Consider the following 15,937-nt stretch of genomic DNA (forward strand, 5'->3'; position numbering starts at 1 on the left):
TGCCACTCCGTGTCTCGTCAAAATGTCTTCTTTCAATTCAAGTATTTATTATAAAGTTTGTTCTGGTTAATCTTTCATGTCGGCACGTGATGCCTTGTCACAAAACGGGAGCGTACACGATCACTCAGAAAATCTGAAAATTATAATTCTTTGAAAACATGAGAGAAGGGAGAAGATCGAAACAGTATTGGGGACCATAAGATGGGCTGGTCCCCCCCCCCCCCCCGTTAAGAGTATTCTTTTATTCAGGGAGAATTCTTATACAAGCACGAGAACCCAAGGAAACCCCTCCGTTCTGTAATCTTAGACCCGAAGGTCGTGCTTTCCCGTAAAGGGCTTGGGCACAAGGCCATTCCTTCCCGTAAGGGACATAGGCGCGAAGCCGTACTTTCCCGTAAGGCACTTAGGCGCGAAGCCGTACTTCCCATTAAGGGCCTTCCTGTAAGACGGTAGATTCCTGCAAAACAAACCACACAGAGCAACAATTCTCAATGCGTATCAACACCTTATACCTGTCGCTTTTTGCTCGGAGAATCGACTTCCGTACTCAGTCGTCACGCAAACACTTGCAAATTCTATCGCCAGGCTCTACTCCAGAATCCCAGCGCTTGCACTTCCTGCTGCTTCCGGCGTATGAAAACTGGAACGCTTGCTACCCTTCTATAGGCTTTGGCACCTGGAGGGAATAGCAGCCCAGAAAGCAGAGCAGGCGCTCCTAGAGAGAGGAGAGAGAAAGATCGCAAATTCAGCCCCCCCCCCCTCTGCGTAGCTTTTCTAACGTTGCCTTTTTTTTAATACTTGCTTTATTTTATTTGCCCGGTCACTTAAAAGTGACCGGCCACTTTAATAAAATAAAGTGTGAACCTGTTCAAACTTTAAAAACTCACTTAGTCAATGAAAACAATGCTACACGGACACATTCCAGGTGTCCCCGGGTGCAGGACACGACACAGATGCAATGCAGACACAGACTCCTCGCGGGAAAACATCTGTCCTCCCGCGACCGTTCCTGCTTTTCGTAAAAAGCGTCATTGAACCCATCTTTATTCTTGTGCTTGCGTTCTTACGCGTACTTTCTTACTCAGTTCGGATTTCCTCCTTAGCCTACGGGATGCCCCCTTACTGATGCACTCGTCACCCATCATGTGACGCATCAGGGGCACTCATAACCCGGCCCTTTCAACCGAACTTACGGAAACTCCTTCGCGATGTTTACCGTCACCCATCAAATGACACATCAAAGTTTGTCCGTTCTTGATGGCAGTTCCTGTAGCTACAATCTTTTAACAGTTCTTAGTGCACATAATAAAATACCCTAAAAAAGAGATTTAATCATTAAAAATAAGAAAATAGTCCAATTAGCAACATCCCTCTGGCTTCTAAACAGTTGACCTCAACTGTAGTGCTTGGACATATACCTCCAGTATCTCGAGATAAGCTGCTAATTCCTCCTGCGTCATCCACTGAGCATCTAGATTCGAATAGTTCTTAAACTTAACCAAATACTTCCGTGTTATCTTTCCGGATTTGAGAGACCGCTCCTGATGACTTACTATCTGCTCCGGTTGGAGTATTTCTTCTGTTTCCTCAACCTCAGGAGGTTCCTCAGCACTAGGCTAGCTTGGAGGCGGTCCCACATACGGCCAGAGTAAACTGACATGGAAAGCATTATGGATCTTCCAATTAGGCGGTAGCTCTAATCGGAAAGCGACATCATTCACTCGCTCAGTAATCTTAAACGGCCCATAATAACGGGTAGAAAGTTTTACCACTTTCCTCTTATGAGACGCTTGTTTCTTAAGTCTTGCCTTCTCAAACTTCAGTAAGACTAACTGTCCGACTGTTAAGTCTAGATTCCTTCTATGCTTGTCTGCAGCTTTCTTATGCTTTTCCTGAGAGCGTAGAATAGCTCTTCTAACTTGCCCGTAGGCGGTGTCCAAATCCCGGACAAATTCATCTGCTGCAAAGATCTTATCCTTAGTTAAAAGGATGGGTGGAAGCAAAGGCTTACCATAGAGAATCTCAAAAGGTTCTTTCCCCATTGATGAGTGTATGGTATTGTTATACGCATACTCGACAAGAGGCAAATATTTCTCCCAATCAGATTGCCGGTCTGACACATAAGCTTTTAACATATCCAATACTGTGGAATTGGCTATATCTCACTTTGCCCGTCCGTTTGAGGATGGTAGGCAGATGAAAAATTCAGCTTTGTACCAAGATTATCCATCAAGGCACGCCAAAAATTTCCTGTCATGCGAGGATCTCGATCGCTCACAATAGACTTAGGCATTCCATGATGCCTAAAGATCTGTGCTAGAAAGACCCTAGCCATATGATCTGCTTTGATCGTTTTCTTGACTGGTATAAAGTGTGCTTGCTTGCTAAACCTGTCCACAATGGTCCAGATCGCGTCATTTCCAGTCTGAGTTCTAGGGAGGTCCATGATGAAGTCCATGGCAATACTTTCCCAAGGTTCATTAGGCACAGGCAAAGGTTGTAGCAACCCAGGCGTCTTATGCCGATCATACTTCACTTTTTGGCAAACCAAGCATTCCCTGACATACTTATCAATGTCTACTTTAAGGCTAGGCCAAAAGAAATATCTTTCCATTGCTAAGGTTGTAGGGAGAATACCCCGATGACCCGCATAAGGCGAAGCGTGTGCTTCATCCATGATCTTCTTTCTTAATGGTTCCGCCACACATATGGCCTGATGGTGGTAGAGATAACCGTCCCGAATGGAATAGGGAAACTCATTCTCTCCACGATGTAGCTTTCCCCAAATGGTGGAGAAGTCTGGATCATTCGGATACAAATCCGGTAGTGCTTCTAATTCTTGGTGATACACCGAAGTGATAGCGTTCACCCTTGGCCACCTAGACAATGCGTCTGCGACTACATTCTTACTCCCAGCCGTGTGAAGGATCTGGAAGTGAAACATAGACAAAAAGTTTTCCCATCTCATCTGCTTCTCAGATAGTTTCCTTTGCGTAAGAAAATACCGCAAACTCTGGTGATCAGTCTTGATCACAAAATCCGCTCCTAGAAGATAGTGCTTCCAGTTGGATAAGGCGTGAATCACAGCCGAGAGTTCCTTTTCGTAGATTGATGCATGCAACTCTGCATCCTTAAGCCGTCTGCTTTCATATGCCACTGCATGGCCTTCTTGGTTTAACACTGCTCCGATGCAATCGCCTGAAGCATCGCAGTGAACCTCAAATGGTTTCCTTAAGTCAAGCACTATCAAAATAGGTCCATGGCTTAGTAAGTACTTGAGCCGATCAAAGGCTCCTTGTTGTCTCGATCCCCATCTGAAAGGAATCTTCTTCTTTGTCAAATCATGAAGTGGTCCTGCTACATGAGCAAATCCTCGGACAAACCTTCGATAATATGAACATAATCCCAAAAAGCTACGTACATCATGTATCGTAGTGGGAATAGGCCAATCTTCTACCACTCGGATCTTGGCAGGATCCATACTCACTTTATTGTCAGAGACTATATGGCCGAGATAGTGTATCTCAGCGAGAAAGAACTCGCTCTTCTTTGCATTCACATGCAACTCATGCTTTCGCAATTCTTGAAACACTAAGTCCAAGTGCTTCCGATGTTCCTCTTTTGACTTAGAGAAGATGAGTATGTCGTCAAAGAATACTCCCGTAAAAGCTCGATACGGGCTGAAAATGCGGTCCGTCATGCGATTGAACGTCGCAGGAGCATTGGTCAAGCCGAAAGGCATTACCAGAAATTCATATAGTCCAAAGGTTGTGCGGAAAGCAGTCTTATGGACATCCTCAGGGGCAAACCGTATCTGATGATACCCACTCTTTAAGTCTATGCGACTAAAGACACTTGCACCCTGCAACTTATCAAGTATATCATCAATCGGAGGGATCGGAAAGCGATTCTTGACCGTGATCTTGTTTAAAGACCTATAGTCTATGCACATTTGAAACGTGTCATCTTTCTTCTGCACCAGTAGAACTGGAGAGCAGTAGGGTGAAGCACTTGGCCATACCAACCCTTTCTCTAGAAGCTCGTTGACTTGCTGAACAAGACTTACCCGATAAGGGGGTTGATTGGGAGGCGAGCTACCCGGTATGAGATCTATGCGGTGATCTTTCGGGCGTACCGGACGGAGTTCGTCAAGAAGTGTTTCCGTGAAACGATCCTTGTACTTTTCAATAAATTGAAGACGCTTAATTTCCAGACTAGAGGGAGAGTCCCTACTAGTTTTGTCCTGTGCAAAAATCAAGTAAGCAAAAACACACTTCTTCATTTCTTTCTTAATGGAGATATGGCTTACAATTGGGAACTGCCAATCTCCTGCATCAGCTTGAATCTTTATTTTCTTACCCCCATGATCAAAAGTGAGGGTCTTTTCCACATAATCGGGAATAGGTGTCATGTGAAAGTGCCATGGCATACCCAAGATGATATCACATCCCTCGATAGGTGCCATCAAAAATGATTCGCGGTCCTTGTACTCGCCAATCCGAAGATTGAGTCGTCCTTCCACGGGAGTTGCATTGGTTGTCAACCCCTCGAATGCCGATCCGGATGTAACCGGTGTGCCAAGCTGAGCCGGTGTAAGGCACAAACGTTCTACAGTATCCAGGGAGATGAAGTTATCCGTGGATCCTGGATCATAAAGAATCAATACTCGCTGGTTGTTCAAAGACCCCCAGCCCTTCAGAAGTTGACGCTTCCCATTCTCCGTTTCTGTGTTTCCTTGAACATCTGGAATTGAGTTCGAGCTTGGTGGTGCGAGTTCCTTCCTTGCTTTCTCTTCCCTCATAGAGGCTTGCTCTTGCCGTTGCTGCTTTAGCGGGCAGTCCGGTTTCATATGTCCTTTCTCGCCACAATAGAAGCATCTTCTTTCCTCTCTGAAAGTTTGAAGTTGAGTAGGAGAAAGATACTTAGTTCGCTTGCCACTGCCCTCTGGCTTCTTAGAATGATCATCGTCTCTAGATGGAGGATGTTTTCTTCCTTGGCCCCCATGGTCATCGTAGACCCCTCTTTGTCTTGCACGGTAAGTGCTATGCTCCATCTTTCTGGGCGTCCCAGTTGAGTGCAAATCCTCAGCAATGATTGCTGACTCCATCATCCTTTGAAGAGTATCATGCGGATACACCTTCATACTCTTTCGAAGCTGCGGTTGGAGACCCGCTTCGAACTTTCTTTTCTTTTCCTCGTCGGCAATCTTCATGAAGGGAGTGACCTTCAGAAGAACCGACCAATACTTGTCCACATAAGTCGTTACTCTTTCATGTTCCTTCTGGGCAAGCCAGTCCCATTCCTTCCGTATGTCCTGCTCGAAGTCAGGTGGAAGAAATTGTTCATAAAATTCAGATTTGAAGCTCTCCCAAGTTCTGGCCTGAGAACCTTCCAGAATCTTGGCTAACCACCAATTACTTGCCGTTTCCTTGAGGTGCATCCCCACATGGCGTAATTTGGATTTTTCTGTGAAGTGCCCATTGGTAAAGGCGACTTCAAACTGTCTGATGAAGGACAGTGCTTTGGAGATGTCTCTCCGTCCGTTGTAGGTTTCGAACTTGATGTCCTTGTCGCTTGATTTTAAGACTCTCATGCGATGTTGAGACTTGCGACCTTGCTTCTTGAATCGAGGCTTATCTTTAGGTTGATGTAGGGTAGTGGCAGTAGTAGCTGCTTCCTTCTTCTGACGAGATGATCGAGAAGTAGAAGTATAATCAGGAGAGTAAGATGGAGATGAGATAGAGATGTCCTTGCTCTCGTCTAGCAAAGAGAGCGCTTTTTCCTGGCCTTTCCTTGAAGTAGGCCGTTCATTCCGATCCGAAGATCCTTTGTGCACCTCGGCACGTTCTTCTTCTCTTGCCTCCTTTGGTCTCACGCCAACAATGTTGTCTGGATGCTTGGCTGCATCAGTTCCATTCGTTTTCTTCATTCCGCCCAAAAGCTTTTGGACGACTGGCAATAGTAAGATTTGTTGCAATTCCGCAAGCTGAGCTTGCACTTGTTGAAGCTCCTCTTCAACGCTTCTCCCTTGGCTCGACATGGTTCTTCCCGTTCTTCCCGGAATCGTCCTTCTTTGCAGAGAAAGAGAGGAGTCCGAGCTCTAATACCACTGTCACAAAATGGGAGCGTACACGAGCACTTAGAAAATCTGAAAATTATAATTCTTTGAAAACATGAGAGAAGGGAGAAGATCGACACAGTATTGGGGACCAGAAGATGGGCTGGTCCCCCCCCCCCGTTAAGAGTATTCTTTTATTCAGGGAGAATTCTTATACAAGCACGAGAACCCGAGGAAACCCCTCCGTTCTGTGATCTTAGACCCGAAGGTCGTGCTTTCCCGTAAAGGGCTTGGGCACAAGGCCATTCCTTCTCGTAAGGGACTTAGGCGCGAAGCCGTACTTCCCGTTAAGGGCCTTCCCGTAAGACGGGAGATTCCTGCAAAACAAACCACACATAGCAACAATTCTCAATGCGTATCAACACCTTATACCTATCGCTTTTTGCTCGGAGAATCGACCTCCGTACTTAGTCGTCACGCGAACACTTGCAAATTCTGTCGCCAGGCTCTACTCCAGAATCCCAGCGCTTGCACTTCCTGCTGCTTCCGGCGTATGAAAACTGCAACGCTTGCTGCCCTTTTATAGGCTCTGGGACCTGGCGGGAATAGCGGCCCAGAAAGCAGAGCCAACGCTCCTAGAGAGAGAAGAGAGAAAGATCGCAAATTCAGCCCCCCCCCCCCCCCCCCTCTGCGTAGCTTTTCTAGCGCTGCCTTTTTTTTAATACTTGCTTTATTTTATTAATAAAGGCCCGGTCACTTAAAAGTGACCGGCCACTTTAATAAAATAAAGTGTGAACTTGTTCAAACTTTAAAAACTCACTTAGTCAATGAAAACAATGCTACACGGACACATTCCAGGCATCCTCGGGTGCAGGACACGACACAGATACAATGCAGACACAGACTCCGGGAAAACATCTGTCCTCCCGCGATCGTTCCTGCTTTTCGTAAAAAGCGTCATTGAACCCATCTTTATTCTTGTGCTTGCGTTCTTACGCGTACTTTCTTACTCAGTTCGGATTTCCTCCTCAGCCTACGGGATGCCCCCTTACTGATGCACCCGTCACCCATCATGTGACGCATCAGGGGCACTCGTAACCCGGCCCTTTCCACCGAACTTACGGAAACTCCTTCGCGATGTTTACCGTCACCCATCAAATGACACATCAGAGTTTGTCCGTTCTTGATGGCAGTTCCTGTAGCTACAATCTTTTAACAGTTCTTAGTGCACATAATAAAATACCCTAAGAAAGAGATTTAATCATTAAAAATAAGAAAATAGTCCAATTAGCAACATGTGCCCTCAGTTACATGTATTTCCTCTTTTGGTGGTTTGCTATGGGACCTTCCCCAAGTGAACTCATTTTTTCAACCTCTTGCGAAGTCCTCCTCAATGATTACCTGGTGAGCCAAAGGTCTTTTTTTTGGCTCTTTGAGCCCACAAGCGGCCACGTGGCATCATCTAATCGCATAAGTAAATTAAAAAAAAGCAACACGTAATGAACAGCAACGCCATGAAAAGCGATGCAAAGCTCCTACATGCTCTATAAAAACGGTCTACAGAGAGACACCTTCGTGATAGTGATCCTTCGCAAAACCCACAACCCGTTGGCTCTCTCTCTCTCTCTCTCTCTCTCTCTCTCTCTCTCTCTCTCTCTCTCTCTCTCTCTCTCTCTCTCTCTCTCTCTCTCTCTCTCTCTCTCATCTGACAATCTTAGCTATAGACATTGCGGGAGTATTGCACGACTCTTGGGGGTTGTCAAAAACCAATCTTTCCTTTTGTTGTGTACCATGTTTCTGTGCCATTCTCCTTGAACCATTTTTTTCAATCGCAACTAGAATCTGGTTCTCGTGGACTGCTCTAACCAGATCATTTTTCATCTTGTAATCGAGAAGAGTCTCACTTTGCTTCTAAGTTGATAGCTTTGACCACTAGCCATGTATGGGTGCCTTGCCAAATGCATCCTCATTCCACTCCAGCCTGTCTGCATACGTAGAGAGTCCTACACCAAGAAGTTCTTGAGAGATGTTGCTCTCCTGTTTTGGCATGGGATCTATCCAATGATGATTCAGATCCTAAAGCACATTGTGTCATTGTACGTCTCTGAACTGAACCATCTGGATATAACAAGTCAAACTACATCAGACACATGTGGACAAGGATTGAACACCACAACTTGTCCAAGCTTCTTGGCAAAGGAATAGGATTGCTATGCTGACATCCGGGTGAAATTGGGGGCAGATCTGTTGGAAGCTTTATTGGCAAAACATGAAGCCATCCGGGATGTGATACAGGTAAATTAATGGCTGAATGCAGCTTGAGAAACTGACGACTTTCCTCCCCTTTCACCTTGGCCACATCTAATGGCTCGTGTAAAGGCATGGGTGTCAATTCAACAACTAAAGGTCTTGGTTTACCTAAATCAATTTCTAGTCATAGAATTGTGAAGCTCTCATTTGCTTATCCCGAGGGGTAGGTAGAAAGGCCCCACGAAGAGAAAACTAACCGATCGCAAATGTGTAATAGCTGATGCGATGCGCACACACGACAAGCTCTTCAACATGTCTAGATCACCACCTACAGCGGCGCTGCCCTTGTCGTGTTCAGGGTTTTTAAAGTACTACTTGTAGTCTTCTATGGTATTCTTGAGAAGTTGTAATGCATCTCTCAACCTCTTGGCGAACCCTTGCTTTACAAAGTCCTTGTGAGGAAGCCTCCTATGCCTCTCCTCATCCAAATCCTATGGCGTGCACATTGCGAGATATGCCGAAAATGGTTCAAACAAAGCAACTTGGGCCTTGGCCTATTTTTCCAAATGCAATAACCTATTCTTGCGTGTTGAAGGCTTTTGCCATTCGAAAAGACAAGCGCGATAAAAACAGAGGCAGGCCACCGCGATAAAAACAAAGTGTCACAAATTGCTGACGTGTCAAGCCACTAAGGAACACAACTAGCCTGCAGATCCCGACCAAGGGGCCTAAACCCTTAGAAGAAGCAGCAAAAGATGTTTTACCAACTTATAAAGTCTTCCTGAGTGGCCTATTTTTAAAGAAGAGTTCCAACCAATGGGATAAATCCCGGCCGAGGGGCCTAAAACCTGGAAGAAGAAGAAGAACAGAAGGAATCCCCGACCAACTTACAGATCAGCAGCCGAGGGGCCTAAAAACCCTAAAAGTCAAACAAAACTTGTTTGAAGGGCCCAAAAGTGACCGAAACAAAGTCGACAAGTTTATAACCTCAAAATATGATGATGTGGCACCTGTACGGACATCTCGAAATTCATGGCTGATTTTTAGGGAAATTCCGAAATTTTAGGAAAGTGTTTTTTTGAGGTCAACTTTTCATATTTAATGCTTGTAGGCATTGGACCTTCAAATATGAGCCTTGAGGCCCCTCTGGCACGCTTTAGTGCGCAGATTGCAAAGGAGGTGCTCCTCGACTGTTGTACTTTGCGAATCATCAATAATAAAGAAATACCGAAAGGGGCACCAACATTGGTGCCAGTGCTCTCTTGGGGTGGAACTCTTGCATCTCTTTCAGTTCAGTTGTTATTTAAAGTGCTTAACGTTTTTCAGTCTATTCTTTTCCGTTGGGATAGTAGTATCAGAGCTTAAGACGTGTGCTTTTCTGAACGCATACCGGTCCTACCAAAGAGGAGACAGCAACGTGGCACGTTTACTACAAACTGTATTAAAGAATCTTTGTGTCCCGACCCCGGACTTATTAGTTACTCCCACCCTTACTCCATCGCGCATCGGGCACGCTCTCGTCTTCACCGCTCTGTCTTACAGGGCATAAGCCATAAAGATCACTTGCAAGAGAAGGATCAAAGATTTTTCGAGCCACTGTTTTTCTCAAAGGCAGTGCCATGAAGCGGTGGAAGTCTATAGCTACCAAGCCGCACACTACAAGGACTTGGCCAGCTTTCAAGAAAAATTTTGCCCGAAGTTACATGCTATCTGACATCTTTCGAAGTGTAGCTTCTAGCAAAGTGGGGTACCCTGCAATGCTTGCCACAAAAACCCTAGCAGATTACAACTTGAATTTCTCGACATCTCTCAGTAGGTGTCATCTTCTCGAGTTGAAACCTTGGAGACCCAGTGTGCTTGCTATTATGATGACGTGGCACCTGTACAAACATCCCGGACCGAGATTTTAGAAAAGTGTTGTTTTGGGGTCAGCTTTTCATATTTGATGCTTTTAGGCTTTGGGTCTTCAAATATGAGCCTTGGCGACCCCCTCTGGAGCGTGCAGATTGCAGAGGAGGTGCTCCCCGACTGTTGTATTGCAAATCAGCAATAATAAAGAAATACCGAAACGGGCGCCAACGTTTGGGGCCAATGCTCTCTTGGGTGGAACTCCGTGTCTCGTGTCGTGCATCTCTTTCAGTTCAATTGTTATTTGAAGTGCTTAAAGTTGTTCAGTATATTCTTTTCCGTTGGCACGTGGTGCTCGTCTTGGGACACAAAGCCAGAACCCCTTTCTCTACAGCCGGACAGAAAACAATATATTCAGGACGTTAGCCAGAGCCCAGAACTCCATGACAGAGATCAGATTAGACGCAAAGAAACCATGACAGAGAGGATGATCTTTACTCAGTTGGCTTTAAACATTTTGTCCAATGAGCCGTGACACTTCTCCATGTTGTCCACTTCTCCGATGTCAGATATTAAGAGTCATTGTTTCAAATGTCATCTTTTGCTTTTGCCTCCTTAGATACCAACAAACCAATTTACAAGACCCTCATGTCTGAACCACTGTCATGTCCAGCTTAGTTAATGGGTTTTAGCGGAATACAAAGTTAAAATTGCTTTAAACGGTTTGAGTTTTTCATTTAAACAGTAAAATATAGATTCGAAACAACAAAATGAGACGTCCCCAGCTCAATATTCGCAACCTATTGATTGAGCCATTCTGCTGTAATGATTGCGCCGAAAGTTAAAAACTGAGACTCATCACTACAATAAACCCTACACCGTCTATAATGTAGAACATAAAGTTACCTCCGCTTCTCTTTAAGTTTAATCTATCTCTTGGATCTTTTGTATTTGTGTTAACTCCTTTGTGTGTCACAGAAAGGACATATATTCACAGCAATGGACGTTTCAATTGCATAACCATGACACCAGCTCAACAACATTGCAAGGTCTGTTATTTGCATCCAATTCCCCATGTCTATGTGTTTGCTTGGTCCAACACATAAATCCTATCGACGGGTAGGGCACGGCTTCCATTTCTTATAATTTTTGGAGAGACCACATTGCCAACTCTCCACCATACTTTTGTATGGCACTTCTGCATGATCTGCATTGTATATTTAGCATTTTTATTTTGCGCTTAACTACAAGACGAAATGGTTTAACTATTCACATTGATTTTTTGTAGTTGAACATAAACATCGGCCTGTAGCTTGGACAATCAAAAAACACATATACAAAATTGCCAGGTCGATAAAGCGCTTCGTTTCTTATTAGAGTCCATCGATGCCTTATGTAATTGCTTGTTTTAGAATTTCACAATGCTCCTTTAGTTTAATTTGCCTGCATATTATTTTCACTAGTATACACTCGATGTCGATCAACGTCTAAAATTAATTAAAGACACACTTCTTTGTATATGGTTGATAGCCAATGCATGTTGTGTATTACAGTAGTGAATGCACCTTGTGCAGGTTCACTTAATTCCTAAATACTTATGTCACAAACTGATGATGTGGCATCACCCGAGGGCAGCCCCTGCTGACGTGGATAGAACTGTACAAAAACAGGTTGTACGGACATGCTGGTGTGGCATAGTGCCACGTGGCAACAGTACGGAATTCCACAGTTCGCGCTAACATGTTGAAGTGGCAGACGGTACAGAATTCTGTTATTCACGCTGACATGCTGATGTGGCATAACTGTACGGATTTCCTCTTTTTGCACTAGATGCTTTTACTGGCAGATTTTGGGAACAGTTGCTTTTGGGACTCGATTGCTTCTGAGTTTCATGCTTTTGGGGCTCTGTTTTTAGCACCCCTTGGGGCCTCACTCTGCAGAGCATTTGTACTACATATGTCCTTGTTTTTTTTTCCCATACTAGGTCTCAGTATGAGGATCTTTAGATCTACGACACTAGAGTCCAAGCGTCAAAAAGCTAGAGAGCGAGCTGTAACTAGATTAAAACTAGTCAGCCCCCCTCCATATGCTAAGTCATGGTTTGAAATTGCTGCACCGAATAGAAAATATGTCCCTCTTGCGTGGCGAGAGACTTTACATATAATGATAAACGAAATCATTAGACAAATGAAATTGGCAGTCAAGCTACCCTCACTTATTATTGCTTGGCGCTTTGGAACACGCAGAAGTCAAATACTCATTGAAGTCTTGCACTTCTTGTAAAACATCCAATTCATATCCCAGATATTTTGTCATCCATACACCTGACTACATAAAGCGAATTCTCTCTGCACGAGAGCTGCATACACAATTGCGCTCGATCAGTGTGACAAAAACTACACATGATATGGCGCAAGGATTACTAGAGCGCCAGTCACTGCTACCACTGATATCTTGGTCAAGTAATGCTACTTTACACTCTACAACTCATGAACTTTCCACCTCAACCATTTCAGATGTCCTTGCTTTCAACATCACACAAAAGAATAGGATTGTGCATATTGTCTAAAGACGTTCTAGACAAATGATCCGTCGCCATTCAGAACTACAACCCTTTGACCTCATGGATCAAGTCCAAAACGAAAGAAATTTCTCGATTTTGGAAACATCGGTTGAGCCATCAAGACGGCACGCATATACCACATCCGATACACATGAGTTTGGCTCCATACACCTTCGTAATGGAGATATGCTTCTCAGCCGTGTTGCGCCCTTCCTGTACAATGGCTTGCCAAGTCGGATGTCAGCCTTCAAAGACATCGTAATAGAGTCAGCTGTTTTTCCGTTCTTATTTTCATATGGAGATGGTTCGTACAATGAACAAATTCGATTAAGCGACTACATTCGAATGAGAATCCACACCCTATTCTCTTTGTATACATTATACAAGCCATATCTCCTTCTAATGTACCAATTGAAAAAGGCAATTTTAATCGCGCACAGTACAACAACTAAAATTTTGCAGAGAAATATTGTCAAGTATAAAAGAGCACACAGGAATACAAGCGACGAGGAAGCCACGGGAACATACTTTGCTTCAATCTTCCAACGACGATTACTGGCAGTCCATCCTGGCACAGACATTCTTTGAAGGACTTGATCGGCATGGTTGATGCATGGGGTTTACCATTACATTCACAGCAGACGCAGTGCCCACCACAAAATGGAATGAGGTCCGCACAATCAAAAATTTAGCGCAAACATTTAAACCCGAGTTCTCTTGGAGAGATTGCCTAGTTCAATGTGCATTGCTCTTTTACAATCAATTAAGACAGTTCAAGAATCGCTACACCTTGTAGGGAAGTCAAATCCTAGGCCGCGAGTGTATCCGATATCCATTGTCTTTTGTTGGCTAGATTGTCTTGCTCGAGCAGCAAAATCTAGCTCTTGATGTCCTCTTCTGCACAATAAGAAGAGGGGTAGTGTTAGATTGAATCTTGAAATTCAAGAACTTATGAGTATATATTTGAGTGAAATATTTGATGAAAATTGTCTAAAGTTGATCCGACCTATAGGTTAGTTGTCAATGTTGATGATGGCGTATGGATCAAAACTTCCGAATGGTGTTCTATAAACATCCTTGTCGTGTTGCCATGTGAGCTTTTTGTCTCTGATCGATGGTGCCTCATCGTTGCACTGTTTCTTGAAGTTTGCTAGGATCTTGCTTACATCACTGTTTGTTGTATCTAACATGTCCTTGAGGGCGACATCGTAGGCATAATGGAGCATCTTGAGAACATAGGTCTTCATCAGTGTCTTTGTCTAAAATAAACAATTACCGTCCTCGACAGTCATGAGATCCTTGGACACGTCAATTTCTATATTTAGTATGTTGATGATCTCTTTCATCAGACTTCAAAAGAATCAAAATAGTAAAGAAACATTTTAGCGTGTTTGTTGTAGTTACTAGTGATAGGAACAAAATTACAATCATATTGATGTGTGTGTAGAACTAACCTGTTGCTCTTTTGACACCCATGCTTTTGTTTCGGTTGTATTTTTCCACGGATCTGTCTATGAATGATCGCATTTATGTAAAGCTTGCAAAACCCTTAATGTAAGTGTCCGGGTGGCTGTATAAACTCAAGGGCTCGAGGGGTGTCCTGTCAGCCTGAAAACGCCTCAAACCTGACAACCTAAGTCCCTTCTTTGAACTCCTTGGTCTTCTTGCTCATCTATTCAATGTCAAAAGAGGACGAGCTCTCCTCTTTTGAACTGCTAGATTGCCTCCAATGCCTTCTAGACTTTTCAGAAATCTTTTTTTTTTTTCTTACTTTTTCTCCGCTTCTTCCGCCTTTTCTCATCGTCATTAGAACTAGAGGACGACGAACAGTCGAAACTCTTTGAAGACGAAGAAAAATCTAAATCATTCTCGAAACAAGAACGCTTCTTACATCCGCTTGCCACCTCGAAAGTCGACTTCGAGCCCAAATAACCGAGGAAATCCACCAATTTCCTCTTCTTCTGAGAGTACTTCATGCCTTTCATTATCTAGTTCATCTTCTTGTCAAGAGCTCTGTCTAGCTCTTTCTGCAAGTACACTTTCCACTTTTCTGCACTCGTCTGTCCTCTCAGCTTTCTTCTCGACCTAAGAGGAGAATCAATGGCCTCTCACAATCTCGAGTGAATCTCATCCATCGGGTAAGTCTTCAGACACTTAACATATTTCAGGTTCAAGGAGTACTTCATTAATCTTTTCACGCCCGTGTCAACCTGCACTTGATGTTTGTACTCCGCTCAGGCAAACTTCCCTGTCGAAAATTTGCCTAATTCTTCATTCCTTTCTTCAATTCCCGATTTCAACTTTTCTTCATCTTCCCACTGAGAGGTGTTATCTCTGCCAGATTCTCCGCGAGAACCTATGTGTGCTCTTGGGTTCTTTATGGCTTATGCCCCTTAAGACAGAGCGATGAAGACAGGAGCCCGCCTGATGCGCGATGGACTAAGGGTGGAGTGGCTAATAAGTCTTAAGACAGGCACACGAAGATTCCTTGACAAACAAAATCATGCCTCTTCTGTTAGATTCTCCTCAAGAACCTGTGTGTTGCAGAAGGGATCGGATCCTCTACAGAAAAAGAATCTTTCTGAGCTCTAATACCACTGTTACAGGCTTGGACACTGTAACAGACTTGGACACCCCAAGTCGGAAATCTAGCATGACACACGAGAGAATCAGTAAAAACACTTCACAAACTTTATCACAGTTAAATAGAGTCGACATGGTCTGACGTAGTTCCGTGCCCAGAGGTATTGGCCCCAAAATCAGGCGTCCCTTTCGATATTTTTTACATTAATGCTTGAGCAAAGTTACAAATACGAGGGTCCTCTCTGCTTAGTGCTCTCTCGCAAAATCTGAGAGAGATTGTACCCCTCCTAAGTACATTTTATAGGCCCATGGCCTTCAAACTAAAAAGCCAGTACATGAAAAGCTTCTAAGTCAAAAGCTTTTCGCCTAAAAGCTGCCAACTGAAAACACGAAAATCCGTACACTGCTACGTCAACAACTGTCAGCGCATTTCACGGAATTTCGTACGACTATCCATGTCAACATGTCAGTGCGATCTGCGGGTCTTGTTGTTTGTACTGCCCGCCACGTCATCATTTTGTGACATATGCCCCTCTTGAAAGAATTGTAGTCGTCCTCTCGTCAAAAAGCATTTTTAGGGCAAAAATGAACTCCTTTTTCTCTGGCAGGTGATCTTGAATTTCTTGTGGCTTATG

The 15,937-nt window shown here is 44.0% G+C and overlaps 1 protein-coding gene and 1 pseudogene across 1 annotated transcript in view; both read right to left on the reverse strand.

Annotated features, from left to right (window-relative positions):
- Positions 1–15,937, reverse strand: part of LOC147432074 (uncharacterized) — a 45,977-nt gene that overhangs the window by 7,371 nt on the left and 22,669 nt on the right. The window lies entirely within an intron of this gene.
- Positions 6,765–15,937, reverse strand: part of LOC147432075 (mediator of RNA polymerase II transcription subunit 4-like) — a 28,865-nt pseudogene continuing 19,692 nt past the window's right edge.

This window comes from Adiantum capillus-veneris, chromosome 20 (assembly GCF_014529385.1).
Source record: "Adiantum capillus-veneris isolate H3 chromosome 20, ASM1452938v2, whole genome shotgun sequence".
In the NCBI taxonomy this organism is placed as follows: domain Eukaryota; kingdom Viridiplantae; phylum Streptophyta; class Polypodiopsida; order Polypodiales; family Pteridaceae; genus Adiantum; species Adiantum capillus-veneris.